Here is a 14,103-nt window from a genome sequence, read left to right on the forward strand (position 1 = left end):
TCTTAAAGCCTTGGTGAATATAGCTCACACTATGCAAAGTATGAAGATTTTTTTATTTGGGGGAAAAACCAGCAGTCCCTTGCTGCAATCAGCTTCATGAAATATTTTACTGACAGGTTTCTCAAGCATCTGAAACGTCACATCGTCTGCTATTGACAAACTCTCCAATAAATACAGAGTGACTGCAGATCTCTCCAGTCTCACCTCCTGTCATCTCCTTTGGGAAAGATCTTAAGGCACACAAGACAGTTTGTGGAAACCATGAAGGCCTTCTGCAGCCTCTTCCTGCTTTCCCTCCTTCTACTCTTCATTTCTCCAGGTGAGTCAAAGGCCTGGTATGAGGGACAATATTGCTCTGCTTAGCATATAAAGCCCTTAACAGCTTGGGGCCACTTTACTTGCGAGACTGCCTTGCTCCACATCAATTGTTTAGTGGGGCAGAAGCTGCATTTTGAAACTTGCTTCCTATTGAAACCAAGCAGTCCCTCTTTCAGCGCCTGCTAAAAACATTCTTGTTTTGACTAGCCTGCACAAATGCTTAGGAAGTTGAAGTAATTTTAATTTGTGTTAGCGCTTTAACTTACATATGTCTTAATTTTTTCTTAGTTTTACTGGGGGGGGTTTGTAAACCGCTTTGAGGGTTTGTTTGTTTTTACAATCATGTGGAATATAAATTTTATGAAGTACATTACACTTAGCTAACTCTAAAGGAATTAGATATGTTGGTTAATGGCAATGTTGACAACACTGTTATCTGACCAGTTCTTTTTCCTTTTGTTTTGTCTGTATGCAGCATTCTCTCAAAAAATAGAAAACGGTTGGCAGTGTTCAAAAAAAAAGGGGACCTGCATGCGTTTTAAACAATGTCTATCACCTTACAAACCCATTGGGAAATGTGATAAGAACACCCATTGTTGCAAAAAGTAAACTGCTTAAATGGCAAGTATACATTTCCTTCTTAATAATAATAATAATAATAATAATAATAATTTATACCCCGCCCATCAGGCTAGGTTTCCCCAGCCACTCTGGGCAGCCTCCAACAAAGTATTAAAATACAGTGGTCTGTTAAACATTAAAAGCTTCCCTAAAGAGGGCTGCCTTCAGATGTCTTCTAAAATTCTGGTAGTTGTTCTTCTCTTTGACATCTGGTGGGAGGGCATTCCACAGGGCAGGTGCCACTGCCGAGAAGGCCCTCTGCCTGGTTCCCTATAACTTGGCTTCTTGCAGTAAGGGAAGGCCCTCGGCGCTGGACCTCAGTGTCCGGGCAGAACGAGGGGGGTGGAGACGCTCCTTCAGGTATACGGGACTAAGGCCGTTTAGGGCTTTAAAGGTCAGCACCAACACTTTGACTTGTGCTCGGAAACGTACTGGGAGCCGATGTAGATCTTTCAAGAACCTGTGTTATGTGGTCTCGGCGGTTGCTCCCAGTCACCAGTCTAGCTGCCGCATTCTGGATTAGTTGTAGTTTCCAGGTCACCTTCAAAGGTAGCCCCACGTAGAGCGCATTGTAGTAATCCAAGCGAGGGATAATTAGAGCATGCACCAGTCTGGCGAGACAGTCCGCAGGCAGATAGGGTCTCAGCCTGCATACCAGATGGAGCTGGTAAGCAGCTGCCCTGGACGCAGAATTGATCTGTGAGTCCCAGGCTGCGCACCTGGTTCTTCAGGGGCACAGTTTCCCCATTCAGGACCAGGGAGTCCTCCACACACACACACCTGCCTCCTGTCCCTCAAAAACTATACTTCTGTCTTGTCAGGATTCAATCCGTTAGCCACCATCCATCCTCCAACCACCTCCAGACACTCACACAGGACCTTCACTGGTTCTGATTTGAAAGAGAGGTGAGGCAGTCCGTAGACAGATAGGGTCTCAGCCTGTGTACCAGATGGAGCTGGTAAACAGCTGCCCTGGACACGGATTTGACCTGTGCCTCCATGGACAGCTGTGAGTCCAAAATGACTTCCAGGCTGCACACTTGGTCCTTCAGGGGCGCAGTTACCCCATTCAGGACCAGGGAATCCTCCACACCTGCCCGCCGCCTGTCCCCCAAAAACAGTATTTCTGTCCTGTCAGGATTCAACCTCAATCTGTTAGCCACCATCCATCCTCCAACCACCTCCAGACACTCACACAGGACTTTCACCGCCTTCACTGGTTCTGATCTGAAAGAGAAGTAGAGCTGGGTATCATCCGCATATTGATGGACACCCAGCCCAAACCCCCTGCTAATCTCTCCCAGCGACTGCATGTAGATGTTAAAAAGCATGGGGGACAGCACAGAACCCAGAAAGCAATGTACAAGTTGCAACACTGGAGCCATTTCCAGGGGCCCTTGAGGGCACAAGCACCCACCAAATCTTCCCTGTGGGTTCCCAGCTGCCAGCTGCTGCTCCCGTCCACTGCCTTCCCTCTGGCTCTCCAGGACCACAGTGGTGACTGGGCCTCTGCCACGGGGCCTATGTTGGAGCACACTCTGGCCACAGACATGCTTCCGGGGTACGCCTGTGTCTGCGCTGGGCGTTGGTGGAAGCCTTGAAGCTCAGCCTTGGACGGGTCCAAGGCCTCTGTGGTGCCAAAGAGTGGTGATGGTAGAGGGAGAGTAAACAGTGTGCACATGCCACGACGTGACACCATGACACTTGGAGGCAGCAATGCTTCTGAATAGCAGTTGCTTAAATCCACGGGGGGGGATTGTTCTTGCGCTCAAATCCTGCGTGTGAACTTCCCCCGGGCATCTGGTTGGCCACTGTGAGAACAGGATGCTGGACTTGATGGGCCATCGGCCTCATCCAGTAGAGCTCCTCTTAGGTGCAACAGGCTTTTGTGGTGCTCCAGAAGCACCCCACAAAACCTATTTGATCACCCATAAGTATGTGATGCTCATGGAAATGAATGTCTACTGTATTACCATTATCTCTGCAAAGTTTCTATTCCAAGTGCCCATACAGAAGGAGCATTATGTTCCCAACTGTGTAACTCAAGTAAGCCCCCATCCCAAGGCTGTATGAATACCATGTTTACATCACTGGAGCAAAATGCTTCCTTTTTAGACCGAAAATGTAAAAGATTTTGTTAATAGATGTGTGGAGATCAACTGGGATGATATGTCTATCATCAAGTGTATAGAGCTTGGGAACAATGGCAGGGCAATTGAATTGTCAAATAGTGTTTGTGGACACTAACCCAGATTATCATATTCCTTCTCTCACCAGGAAATAACAGATTGGAGAGGATCTAATCGATGCCTCAGTTCTGCTAAAAGAATCGTCTCCTAACCTGCTGAACTTCTTGCCAGCAAAAGAATGAGAAGATAATTGGACTCTGTCTGCTTTAGTACTCTTTGCTCAATAAAAGCATTGCAGTCATTTAAATAATTGATCGTGTTTCTCTTTGGGTTAAAAGGAGGTGGGAGGAGAATGCATTATTCTTCAAGACACAATTTATAACCAAACTTTATAATGGCAGGTGCCCCCATTGCAAAGGCACAATACAGCTATGCATATCCACATTCATGCATGAGAATGAAGATTGGATTAATCGCAAGGGGACTTTGCATCTAAACCAGCTATTTAGGCCCCCATTCAGCAAAGGAGCGAGTATGGTGTGGTCTAAACCACCGAGTTTCTTGGACTTGCCAATCGGAAGGTCGGCAGTTTGAATCCGTGCAATGGAGTGAACTCCCGTTGCTCTGTCCCAGCTTCTGCAGTTTAAAAATACACCAATGCAAAAAGATAAATAGGTGCCACTGCGGCGGGAAGGTAAATGGCATTTCTGTGCACTCTGGCACTCTTCACAGTGTCCTGTTGTGCCAGAAGCCGTTTAGTCACATCATGCTTAACGACTTGAATTTTACTTTCTGATCTTTGAATATTATGGCTTTCTGAAGAATAATGTGCAACATATGTGGTAATTAACTTTTTTGGGTTCCTCTTGGTGAATAGATTTTGTCATCATGTCTTTCATGCCAGTTCATCCATGAAGAGGGCTTACGTGTCAGTATATCATGAATCCCTATAAATAGTTGGGCATTCAGAAGACACAGAAATCACACCAGAGCATTCTGTTTCACTAATCTGCTCTTGCTGCTCAACTTCGGATAATATAAGTGATGTGGTCCATTTCTACTACTGCTCAAGGAGACACAGTATACAGTACCAAATCAAGGAACTGCTGATCAGTGCATTAACATTCAGCATTCTGTGGGCTGTAAATTCAATTTCAGACCCTTTGCTTGGGAACTGAGTGGAATAATTAGGGAGACTGCTGTCATATACAGGTCCACATGCCCTGGGTGCAGAAGTTCACTACTGAGGCAGAATACTTTGATTAATGTTCCGTGTCTTCTGGAAGGCTGAATGCTGATCTATTGACAGGGTTTTGTAACGTACTGACATTTAAGCCCTATGAATGGATGATTCAAACGTACTGCTCGTGATGACATAAACTTAATCAAGGAGACAAAAAATGAGTTAATTGCCATATATTCTGTATTTTATTCATTGGGAAGCCATAATGTTCAAGGAGCAGACAGTAAAGTCCATGGCATTATCCATTGTATTTATTCAGGGTTCTGGGGTTCAATAGCATCTATTGTTTAAAAAGTTTCTGCCTATATGTTATTTCCTGCAGTCCATGCCTAGTACCCCTCAAGGAGACACAGTGTACCAAAGCAAGGAAATAATGATTTGACTAAATGCAATGTAGTTTCTTCTTGTTATGAAATCTCCCCCAGTTGTATTCAACCATATTGTGGATGCTCTCAAAGCACCAAAACAACATCTTTCCTACAGTCTCCTATGCAAACTGAGCACTTTTGCATTCAAGGCATTTGGTTCTGTGAAATCAGCCCTGAGTGCTCACTGGAAGGACAGATCCTGAAGCAGAGACTCCAATACTTTGGCCACCTCATGAGAAGAGAAGACTCCCTGGAAAAAACCCTGATGTTGGGGAAGATTGAGGGCACAAGGAGAAGGGGACGACAGAGGACCACTGAGCTATGAGTGCACATCATGCTTAATGACATGAATTTTACTTTCTGATCGTTGAATATTATGGCTTCCTGAAGAATAATGTGCAACATATACAGTAATTAACTTTTCTGGGTTTCTCTTGATGAATAGATTTTGTCATCCCGTGTATCATGCCAGTTCATCCATGCAGAGGGCTTACGTGTCAGTATATCACGAATCCCTAAAAATAGTTGGGCATTCAGAAGACACAGAACTCTCAGCAGAACATTCTGCCTCACGATTCTGCTCTTGCTGCTTAACTTGAGATCCAAGTCAAGCTTCAACAATGCAATTGCGCTGGCTCTTCATGGTTGCCCTTCTGATTTCTGAGATGATCACATTTTCCGCAGGTAAAACATATATTGAAATTAAAAGCATTTGGACATAAATGACAAAAGAAAAAAAATAGGGCTGGAAGCATGTACTACTCCTGGTGCCCTCCATGAGGCAGATTGAGGTAGGTGCCTCAGGTGGCCTAATTCAAGGGGCCCTTTTGTGGGCACCTCCACAGTTGCCTCCTGTGCCAATGGAGAAGCGAGCACAAATGGCTGAGGAGGCTTCTGGTTTCCATGGGAGCCCCTTGAGATCTCACTGGCTTATGGAAGCCACAACTGCACAACCCAGGTCACCTAGGCTTTGGTGGGGATGGACAGCACAGGAAGCCATCTTCCCTTTTCGCCTCAGGTGGTAAAACAGTATGGGCCGCCCCAGTACATAGACATAGACAGTGGTACCTCAGGTTAAATACACTTCAGGTTACAGACGATTCAAGTTACAGACTCCGCTAGCCCAGAAATAGTACTGTGGGTTAAGAACTTTGCTTCAGGATGAGAACAGAAATCGCGCAGTGGCAGTGGGAGACCCCATTAGCTAACGTGGTGCTTCAGGTTAAGAACGGACCTCCAAAATAAATTAAGTACTTAACCCGAGGTACCACTGTATTATAAATACCTGTAACATCAGTTTAAAAGTTATTCCGAATATCTTGGGCTGCCATTATGCAATGGTTATATTGAACCTGGGACGTTGAACCTCAAAGAGAGAAGTTTGTTCATTAGAAATCCACACCCCAATGCTCTGGCACTGAGCTATGGCCCTTATTATGTGTGGTAAACTGAGGGGCTCTATTGGAGCCTCTCCCTCCAGTAACAGAAGAGTTTGGCAACAGTCCTTCTCTCAACGACTCATATCTGCTCATATGCGCACGCAAACAGCAGAGTAAACAAAAGCTTGGCTGCGGAAGTATGTAGTATCATTAATTTTATTGCTGTACATCAAAGCAAACCAAATTAAAGCAAACCATAGTAAAGAAAATAACAACATTGTGAGCAGAAGCTCACACAAACATCCTGTCTGTCCAGGAGACAGAACAAAGAGCCCAAAACCAAAAGCACATAGTATGAAAGTGTTGGGATGCAGCCAAGGAAACGGGGGCAAGCCCCCAGCTGGCACCAGCCCACCGGCCGATGTGCCAGGCAATCTCCAGTCCTTGGTTCAGTGTCAGTGACCCCAGCTTTAGAAGCTGGAGTATGCTCTAATCAGCAGAGTAAATGCTACACAACAGAAGTGGCAGAGAGAGGCTGTGATGAGCATATTTACAAGCAGTTTATTCAGCATACAGTAAAGGGACCCATGACCATTGCGTCCAGCCGTGACCGACTCTGGGGTTGCGGTGCTCATTTCACTTTATTGGCTTAGGCAGCCGGCGTACAGCTTCCGGGTCATGTGGCCAGCATGACTAAGCCGCTTCTGGCGAACCAGAGCAGCGCACGGAAATGCCGTTTACCTTCCCGCCGGAGCGGTACCAATTTATCTACTTGCACTTTGACGTGCTTTCGAACTGCTAGGTTGGCAGGAGCCTGGACCGAGCAATGGGAGCTCACCCCGTTGCGGGGATTCAAATCGCCGACCTTCTGATCGGCAAGTCCTAGGCTCTGTGGTTTAACCCACAGCACCACCTGCATCCCAGCATACATCAAGGCAAAAGAAAAAACATGTCTTCTCCCCTTCATGTCCAAGCAAGCAGCATAAGCAATTGCTATACACAAAACGGAAGTTCCCAGCAAGCTGTGCTGGAGTGTAAAGAGACATGTGACATACAACAATCCACACAACTGTTCTTAAAGTGGAACGGAATATCCTAACAGGAAGTTCAGTGTCTAAGCTTCCGTTCTCTCACTTCCACAAGTATGGAATGTAAACAGTGTGGATCACGAGATCCATCAGCAATCGGAGAATGAAAAATACTTACAGGCTCTGGGTCGTTCTTCTTTTTGCCCTTTTGCCTGATCTCAGTTCTTAAGAAAGTTGATAAATTGTTTTTCTGAACCTTACAAATGTTGGGCCTAACATTATACTTTACTACATTGAGGAATTTTATGTCTCCTTCCAGCTCTTTTCCATTAGCTTTTTTTTTATCTATAAAATGTATGTATATTTTTTTGACAGTTCAGTAATATTTTGTTGATTCCTAAGTACTTGATAATTAACCTTTCTATCTTGTCAATCAATTCTTAATTGCTCTCCCTGGATATTTAATCATAAATACAAAATATAAAATATGGTCTGTAATGTGCATAGATCAGGGGATGGGAAACCTGTGGACCTTGAGATGTTTCTGGAATATAACTCCCTTTATGGGCTTTGCTGACTGTGGGTGACAACAACATCTGGAGCTACGCCCCATATTTTCCCATCTCCAGAGCCTTTTTCAGCTTGAACCCACCAGAACCTCTCAGGTGGGCACCATTACTGTTATAACTTATAAGAGAACAAGGGAGGCATTTGTGGTGAGTTCTAGCAACTCTTTTCCTGGAAAAATAGCACTGACCATCCCTAACCTAATTGAATCAGTTAAATTTTTAAAATCATATAATAATAATTAAACAGGCAGCATTTTTTAATTTGGTATAATGTTTCATTAAAAACTGTGGATGGGAAGAACCACGTTTTCACCCTTGAGGATGTTTCCTCTAAGACGATATACATAAGTACATCATATACAGTTAGTGGATGCATTCTGAATTTGCTTACAAGCAAATTTATTGAAATTCAATCAATTCTTCAATTCAGTGAATTATATTTCTTCAATTGGGTGACAATCCTAATTAAAGTAAATATGGAAAAATAAGCAAAATACTTTAGTCAACTAAGAATAGGCGACACCAATGCACCAGGCAGCAGGGTCCAATTTGGTGACGGCCAATTTAAAATAAATGTGGAAAATAAGGAAAACAATTACAGCAATGAATCCCTCTATGCTATCTCACTCTGTTCATATTCTCTCTTCCAGTCACCCCTTCTCTCTTTCTTTGATCAGACTGCCTTGCAAATCTGAATTGCATTCTCCTTATTTATCTGTCTAAATTTCGTTCCATTTCCCCCTCTTACAGGATTTAATGGAAGGTTTTGTGAACGCTATGGAGGCAGTTGCATTTCTAAGAATGGAAATTGCCCCAAAGAAAAACACATCATCAAAAGCGACTGTACCAGTGGTAAAGTGTGCTGCACGTAAAAATTATGTGCAGCTCCCGGCCAGTGCATGTTTCTTAACCTTGACTACCTGAAAAGAAGAAATGGATCTTCGGTCAGGGAAGCCAAGAAAGTTTATTTCAGCTCAACACAGATAAAGCAGTGTATTCCACTCAATAAAAACATGTTAAAAAAATGCAGGTGTGAAAGTTATTTTTAAAATTTGTGTTGCAAGATACGACTCCATCCCAATTACATTATAGAATGTTCCTGATGTTTCCTGTTCAGGTTTGAACTTTCTCAAAATCCAGGTGACTATTGTTGTGTTCATGAGGCTCCCAACTGCATTTTGGATTAGCTGTCTTAGCAAAATAGTTTTCAAAGGCAACTCTGAGAAACATACGACCCAAGTCCATTTGGGGACTAAGAGAGTGTGAATGATCATGGCCAGTGATCCAGACAAGACCATGGCTGAAAGATTGTCCCCAACCACCTGATGTCATTTACCGTATATCCCCAGTGACACAGCTGGATCAAATAGAACCCTTGATCTGGTCTGAGAGGGTTCAGCCATATCCAGAGATAAACTCCATGAGCTTGGCCAGATGAGTACTGAGACAGGTGTAGAAAAGGAGCAAAGACATCATAGAATCATAGAGTTGGAAGAGACCACAAGGGCCATCGAGTCCAACCCCCTGCCAAGCAGGAAACACCATCAGAGCACTCCTGACATATGGTTGTCAAGCCTCTGCTTAAAGACCTCCAAAGAAGGAGACTCCACCACACTCCTTGGCAGCAAATTCCACTGTCAAACAGCTCTTACTGTCAGGAAGTTCTTCCTAATGTTTAGGTGGAATGTTCTTTGTGGTTCGAGGACCCGACCCCGGTGAAGTGAAATGAAGACACATGGACACGTGATATAAGGTTAATGGGCTAGAAAAGGCCACAACTTTATTGGTTACAGCAATTGAAAAGGTATTGGCTTAGGCATTGGATCGAAACAAGTGGGTTCTTCACCAGTAGGTGGAGCCTGTTGATGCTAATCCAACTATAGGCTCACCCCTGCTGTCACCGAGGGTCGTGCCAAGGCCTCCCGCCAAGCAGGCATCAGACGGAATACACGACCCCCAGATTCCTTTAACGGAATACCCCTAAAAATTGAAGGCATAGGCGATGGCCACACCTAGCACTTCCACACAGCGCAACACATTATTCCAATGCCTAACCTACCCACCAATACCGCAAAAGTTGTGACGATTGCTACGAGGTAGGCGAAAAAACCAAAAAGCCTAGTGCCAAATGGAAAAACTCCTACCAGGCCCCCCAGCCAACCAGGGCGACCAACCTAAGGTCCATAGCAAGGCCAAAAACCTGAACCCTAACTAAAGGGAGTGGAGGGTGGGTGACTCGCAAGGGGCGAAGAAGGAAGAATGAGGCCAGGGAAGGCTGGCGCTGCAGCAAAATGCTGCTGGACGCGCCCCCTCCATGGCCCCTGGTTGGATGGCCACCGAGGGGGCGTGAGCACCAGCCAGGTGAGCGGCCACGCCCCCTGCTAGCCGGGGCTCGGGGCTCCGACCACAACCCCTCCCCTCCCCTTCAGGGAGGAGAGTCTTTCTTGTAGTTTGGATCCATTGCTCCGTGTCCGCTTCTGAGCACCAGAATTGCATGGAACTCATTTGTGGGACATAGGAATTCATTCTCTCTTTTTTTTTCTTCCCCAAAATATAGTCCGGCCCCCCACAAGGCATGAGGGACGGTGGACCGGCCCCTGCTGAAAAAGCTTGCTGGCCCCTGAGCTAGACATTATAGGTCTGTTGACACAGCCTAGACATATCATTATGGCTAACTTTCTCTTTGACAGTGTCAATTTATCCAGGCAACCCAACCTTCCAATCACCATGCAGCCATGGAGCTCACTGGGTGACCTTGGGCCTATCACTGCCTCTCAGTCTAAGCTACTGCACAGGGTTCTTGTGGGGATTAATTGAGGTGGGGAAGAATCATCTACATCACTTTGAGGTACTTGGAAAAAGAGATGGGAAATAAATGCAATAAATGAATGAATAATAGAATGTGGGACTTTTGCATTGTGGCCAACGTGTTATGGACCATCCATATCATCATATTTTCAGAAACAAAGTTGCAAGACAACTTTCTTTTATTAGGCAAAAAGATGAGCAGGTCACTCATGGCCCAAATCTCTGGTCCATCTGCAAAGCAGATAAGCAGGAGCCCATGAATTTCAAATATGCTGCCTGGGTGGTCCCTTGCTGTTATGGGCCAGTTCTTTGTTTGCACAAATAAGGAATGCAATAAAAAGTTCTAATTCTTCTACTGCTGGAAACAGATATGCATCGTAAAGAGGGAGAAAGAGTTTCATTCATTTATTTTTTTTAAGCTGTAAAAGGTTAGAAATCTCTTCCCCTTCAACACTTTATTATCCATAATTGCATCCATACATCCAGGACATATCACTATCTATATATCAAAATAATAATAATAATAATAATAATAATAATAATAATAATAATAATTTATTACTTATACCCCGCCCATCTGGCTGGGCTTTCCTAGCCACTCTGGGCAGCTTCCAAAAAAATATTAAAATACTGTGACATATCAAACATTAAAAGCTTCCCCAAACAGGGCTGCCTACAGATGTCTTCTAAAAGTCTTGTAGTTGTTGTTCTCTTTGACATCTGGTGGGAGGGCATTCCACAGGGAGGGCGCCACTACCGAGAAGGCCCTCTGCCTGGTTCCCTGTAACTTGGCTTGTCGCAGTGAGGGAACCGCCAGAAGGCCCTCGGTGCTGGACCTCAGTGTCCGGGTAGAACGATGGGGGTGGAGACGCTCCTTCAGATATACTGGACCGAGGCCATTTAGCGCTTTAAAGCCCAGCACCAACACTTTGAATTGTGCTCGGAAAAGTACTGGGAGCCAATGTAGGTCTTTCAAGACCGGTGTTATGTAGTCTTGGTGGCCACTCCCAGTCACCAGTCTAACTGCCGCATTCTGGATTAGTTGTAGTTTCCGGGTCACCTTCAAAGGTAGCCCCACGTAGAGCGCATTGCAATAGTCCAAGCGGGAGATAACCAGAGCATGCACCACTCTTGCGAGGCAGTCCGCAGGCAGATAGGGTCTCAGCCTATGTCCCAGATGGAGCTGGTAAACAGCTGCCCTGGACACAGATTTGACCTGTGCCTCCATGGCCAGCTGTGAGTCCAAAATGACTCCCAGGCTGCGCACCTGGTCCTTCAGGGCACAGTTACACCATTCAGGACCAGGGAATCCTCCACACCTGCCCGCCTCCTGTCCCCCCAAAACAGTACTTCTGTCTTGTCAGGATTCAACCTCAATCTGTTAGCCGCCATCCATCCTCCAACCGCCTCCAGACACTCACACAGGACCTTCACTGCCTTCACTGGTTCTGATTTAAAAGAGAGGTAGAGCTGGGTGTCATCTGCATATTCATTGACACCCAGCCCAAACCCCCTGATGATCTCTCCCAGCGGCTGCATGTAGATGTTGAAAAGCATGGGGGAGAGGACAGAACCCTGAGGCACCCCACAAGTGAGAGCCCAGGGGTCTGAACACTCATCCCCCCCACCACTTTCTGAACATGGCCCAGGAGGAAGGAGCAGAACCACTGTATAACAGTGCCCCCAAACTCTTCTTCTTCTTCGATGGGTCCAAGGCCTCTGTCACAACGTGACACCATGGCATTCGGAAGCAGCAATGCTTCTGAACAGCAGTTGCTGAAAACCACAGGAGGGGAGAACTTCCCCCAGGCATCTGGTTGGCCACTGTGAGAACAGGATGCTGGACGTGATGGGCCATCGGCCTCATCCAGCAGAGCTCCTCTTAGGTGCAACAGGCTTTTGTGGTGCTCCAGAAGCCCCCCACAAAACCTGTTGGATCACCCATAAGTATGTGATGCTCATGGAAATGAATGTCTACTTATTTGCCAGTTACAGATAGGTAGCCGTGTTGGTCTGCCATAGTCAAAATAAAAAAATTCCATCCAGTAGCACCTTAAAGACCAACTAAGTTAGTTCTTGGTATGAGCTTTCGTGTGCATCTGAAGAAGTGTGCAGGCACACGAAAGCTCATACCAAGAACTAACTTAGTTGAACTAACTTAGTTGGTCTTTAAGGTGCTACTGGAAGGATTTTTTTTTTAATTTTTACTTATTTGCCATTATCTCTGGAAAGCTTCTGTCCCAAGTGCCCATACAGAAGGAGCATTATGTTCCCAACTGTGTAACTCAAATAAGCCCCCACCCCATGGCTGTATGATACCATGTTTACATCACTGGAACAAAATGCTTCCTTTTCAGATTTTGCATTGCTTCTCTAAAGTTTGGACCTGGGTGGTGACATGTGAAGGCCAAATTAGGAAGCCTCGGATGTAACCACATCAGACATGATTGTGCAGGTTCAACAGGTCCATGAACTCATGGATGGAATTAAATGTGGGCAACTGAGCAACTTGGTGAATACTGATGGGCAGGTGGTTTTAACTCAATGGAATAGCAGAGACCTGAAGTTTGCGGTAAAGGATTTAGTTAATAGATGTGTGGAGATGAACTGGGATGATATGTCTATCACCAAGTGTACAGAGCTTTGGAACAATGACAGGACAATTGAATTGCCAAACTGTGTTTGTGGACACTAACCCCGATTATCATATTCCTTCTCTCACCAGGAAATAACTGATTGGAGCGGATCTAATCGATGCCTCAGTTCTGCTAAAAGAATTGTCTCCTAACCTGCTGAACTTCTTGCCAGCAAAAGAATGAGAAGATAATTGGACTCTGTCTGCTTTAGTACTCTTTCCTCAATAAAAGCATTGCAGTCATCTAAACAATTGATCACGTTTCTCTTTGGGTTAAAAGGAGGTGGGAGGAGAATGCATAATTCTTCATGACACAATTTATAACCAAACTTTATAATGGCAGGTGCCCCCATTTCAAAGGCACAATACAGCTATGCATATCCACATTCACACATGAGAATGAAGATTGGATTAATCGCAGGGGGACTTTGCATCTAATCCAGCTATTTAGGCCCCCCTTCAGCAAGGGAGCGGGTAGCGCTGTGGTCTAAACCACCAAGTTTCTTGGATTTGCCAGTTGGAAGGTCGGCAGTCTGAATCCGTGCAACGGGGTTAGCTCCCATTGCTCTGTGCCAGCTTCTGCAGTTTAAAAGCATGCCAGTGCAAATAGATAAATAGGTACCACTGTGGCGGGAAGGTAAATAGCGTTTCTGTGCACTCTGGCACTCTTCACGGTGTCCTGTTGCACCAGAAGAAGTTTGGTCATGCTGGCCACATGACCCAGAAAGCTCCCTGTGGACAAACAAAGGCTCCCTTAGCCTGAAAGCAAGCTGAGCGCCAAAACCCCATAGTCGCCTCTCACTGGACTTAAACGCGGGGGGGGGGGGCTTTACTAGTTGTGGATGCAACTTCTGTTGAGTGGATTATATTTTCTACATAGGTACAAGAAACATTTGGATACCTTAAACCATACAAAAGTGAATAAAGCGTCCCAAACTTCCAGGTTTCGCGCTTGCGCATGAGCAGGTGGTCAGAATGACATCCCCTGCGCACGTGCGGAAGTGG

General features: G+C 45.4%; 1 long non-coding RNA gene across 1 annotated transcript; it reads left to right on the forward strand.

Moving 5' to 3' along the window:
- The first annotated feature begins 144 nt into the window (after nucleotides 1-144).
- Nucleotides 145-13,283, forward strand: LOC309528910. Its single transcript, XR_014217980.1, has 3 exons — nucleotides 145-319; nucleotides 794-939; nucleotides 13,189-13,283. It is a non-coding gene; the product is annotated as an uncharacterized lncRNA (long non-coding RNA).
- The last annotated feature ends 820 nt before the right edge of the window (nucleotides 13,284-14,103 follow it).

The sequence above is a fragment of the Podarcis vaucheri genome (genome assembly GCF_965113315.1).
Source record: "Podarcis vaucheri genome assembly, chromosome: 3".
NCBI classification, from domain to species: Eukaryota; Metazoa; Chordata; class Lepidosauria; order Squamata; family Lacertidae; genus Podarcis; species Podarcis vaucheri.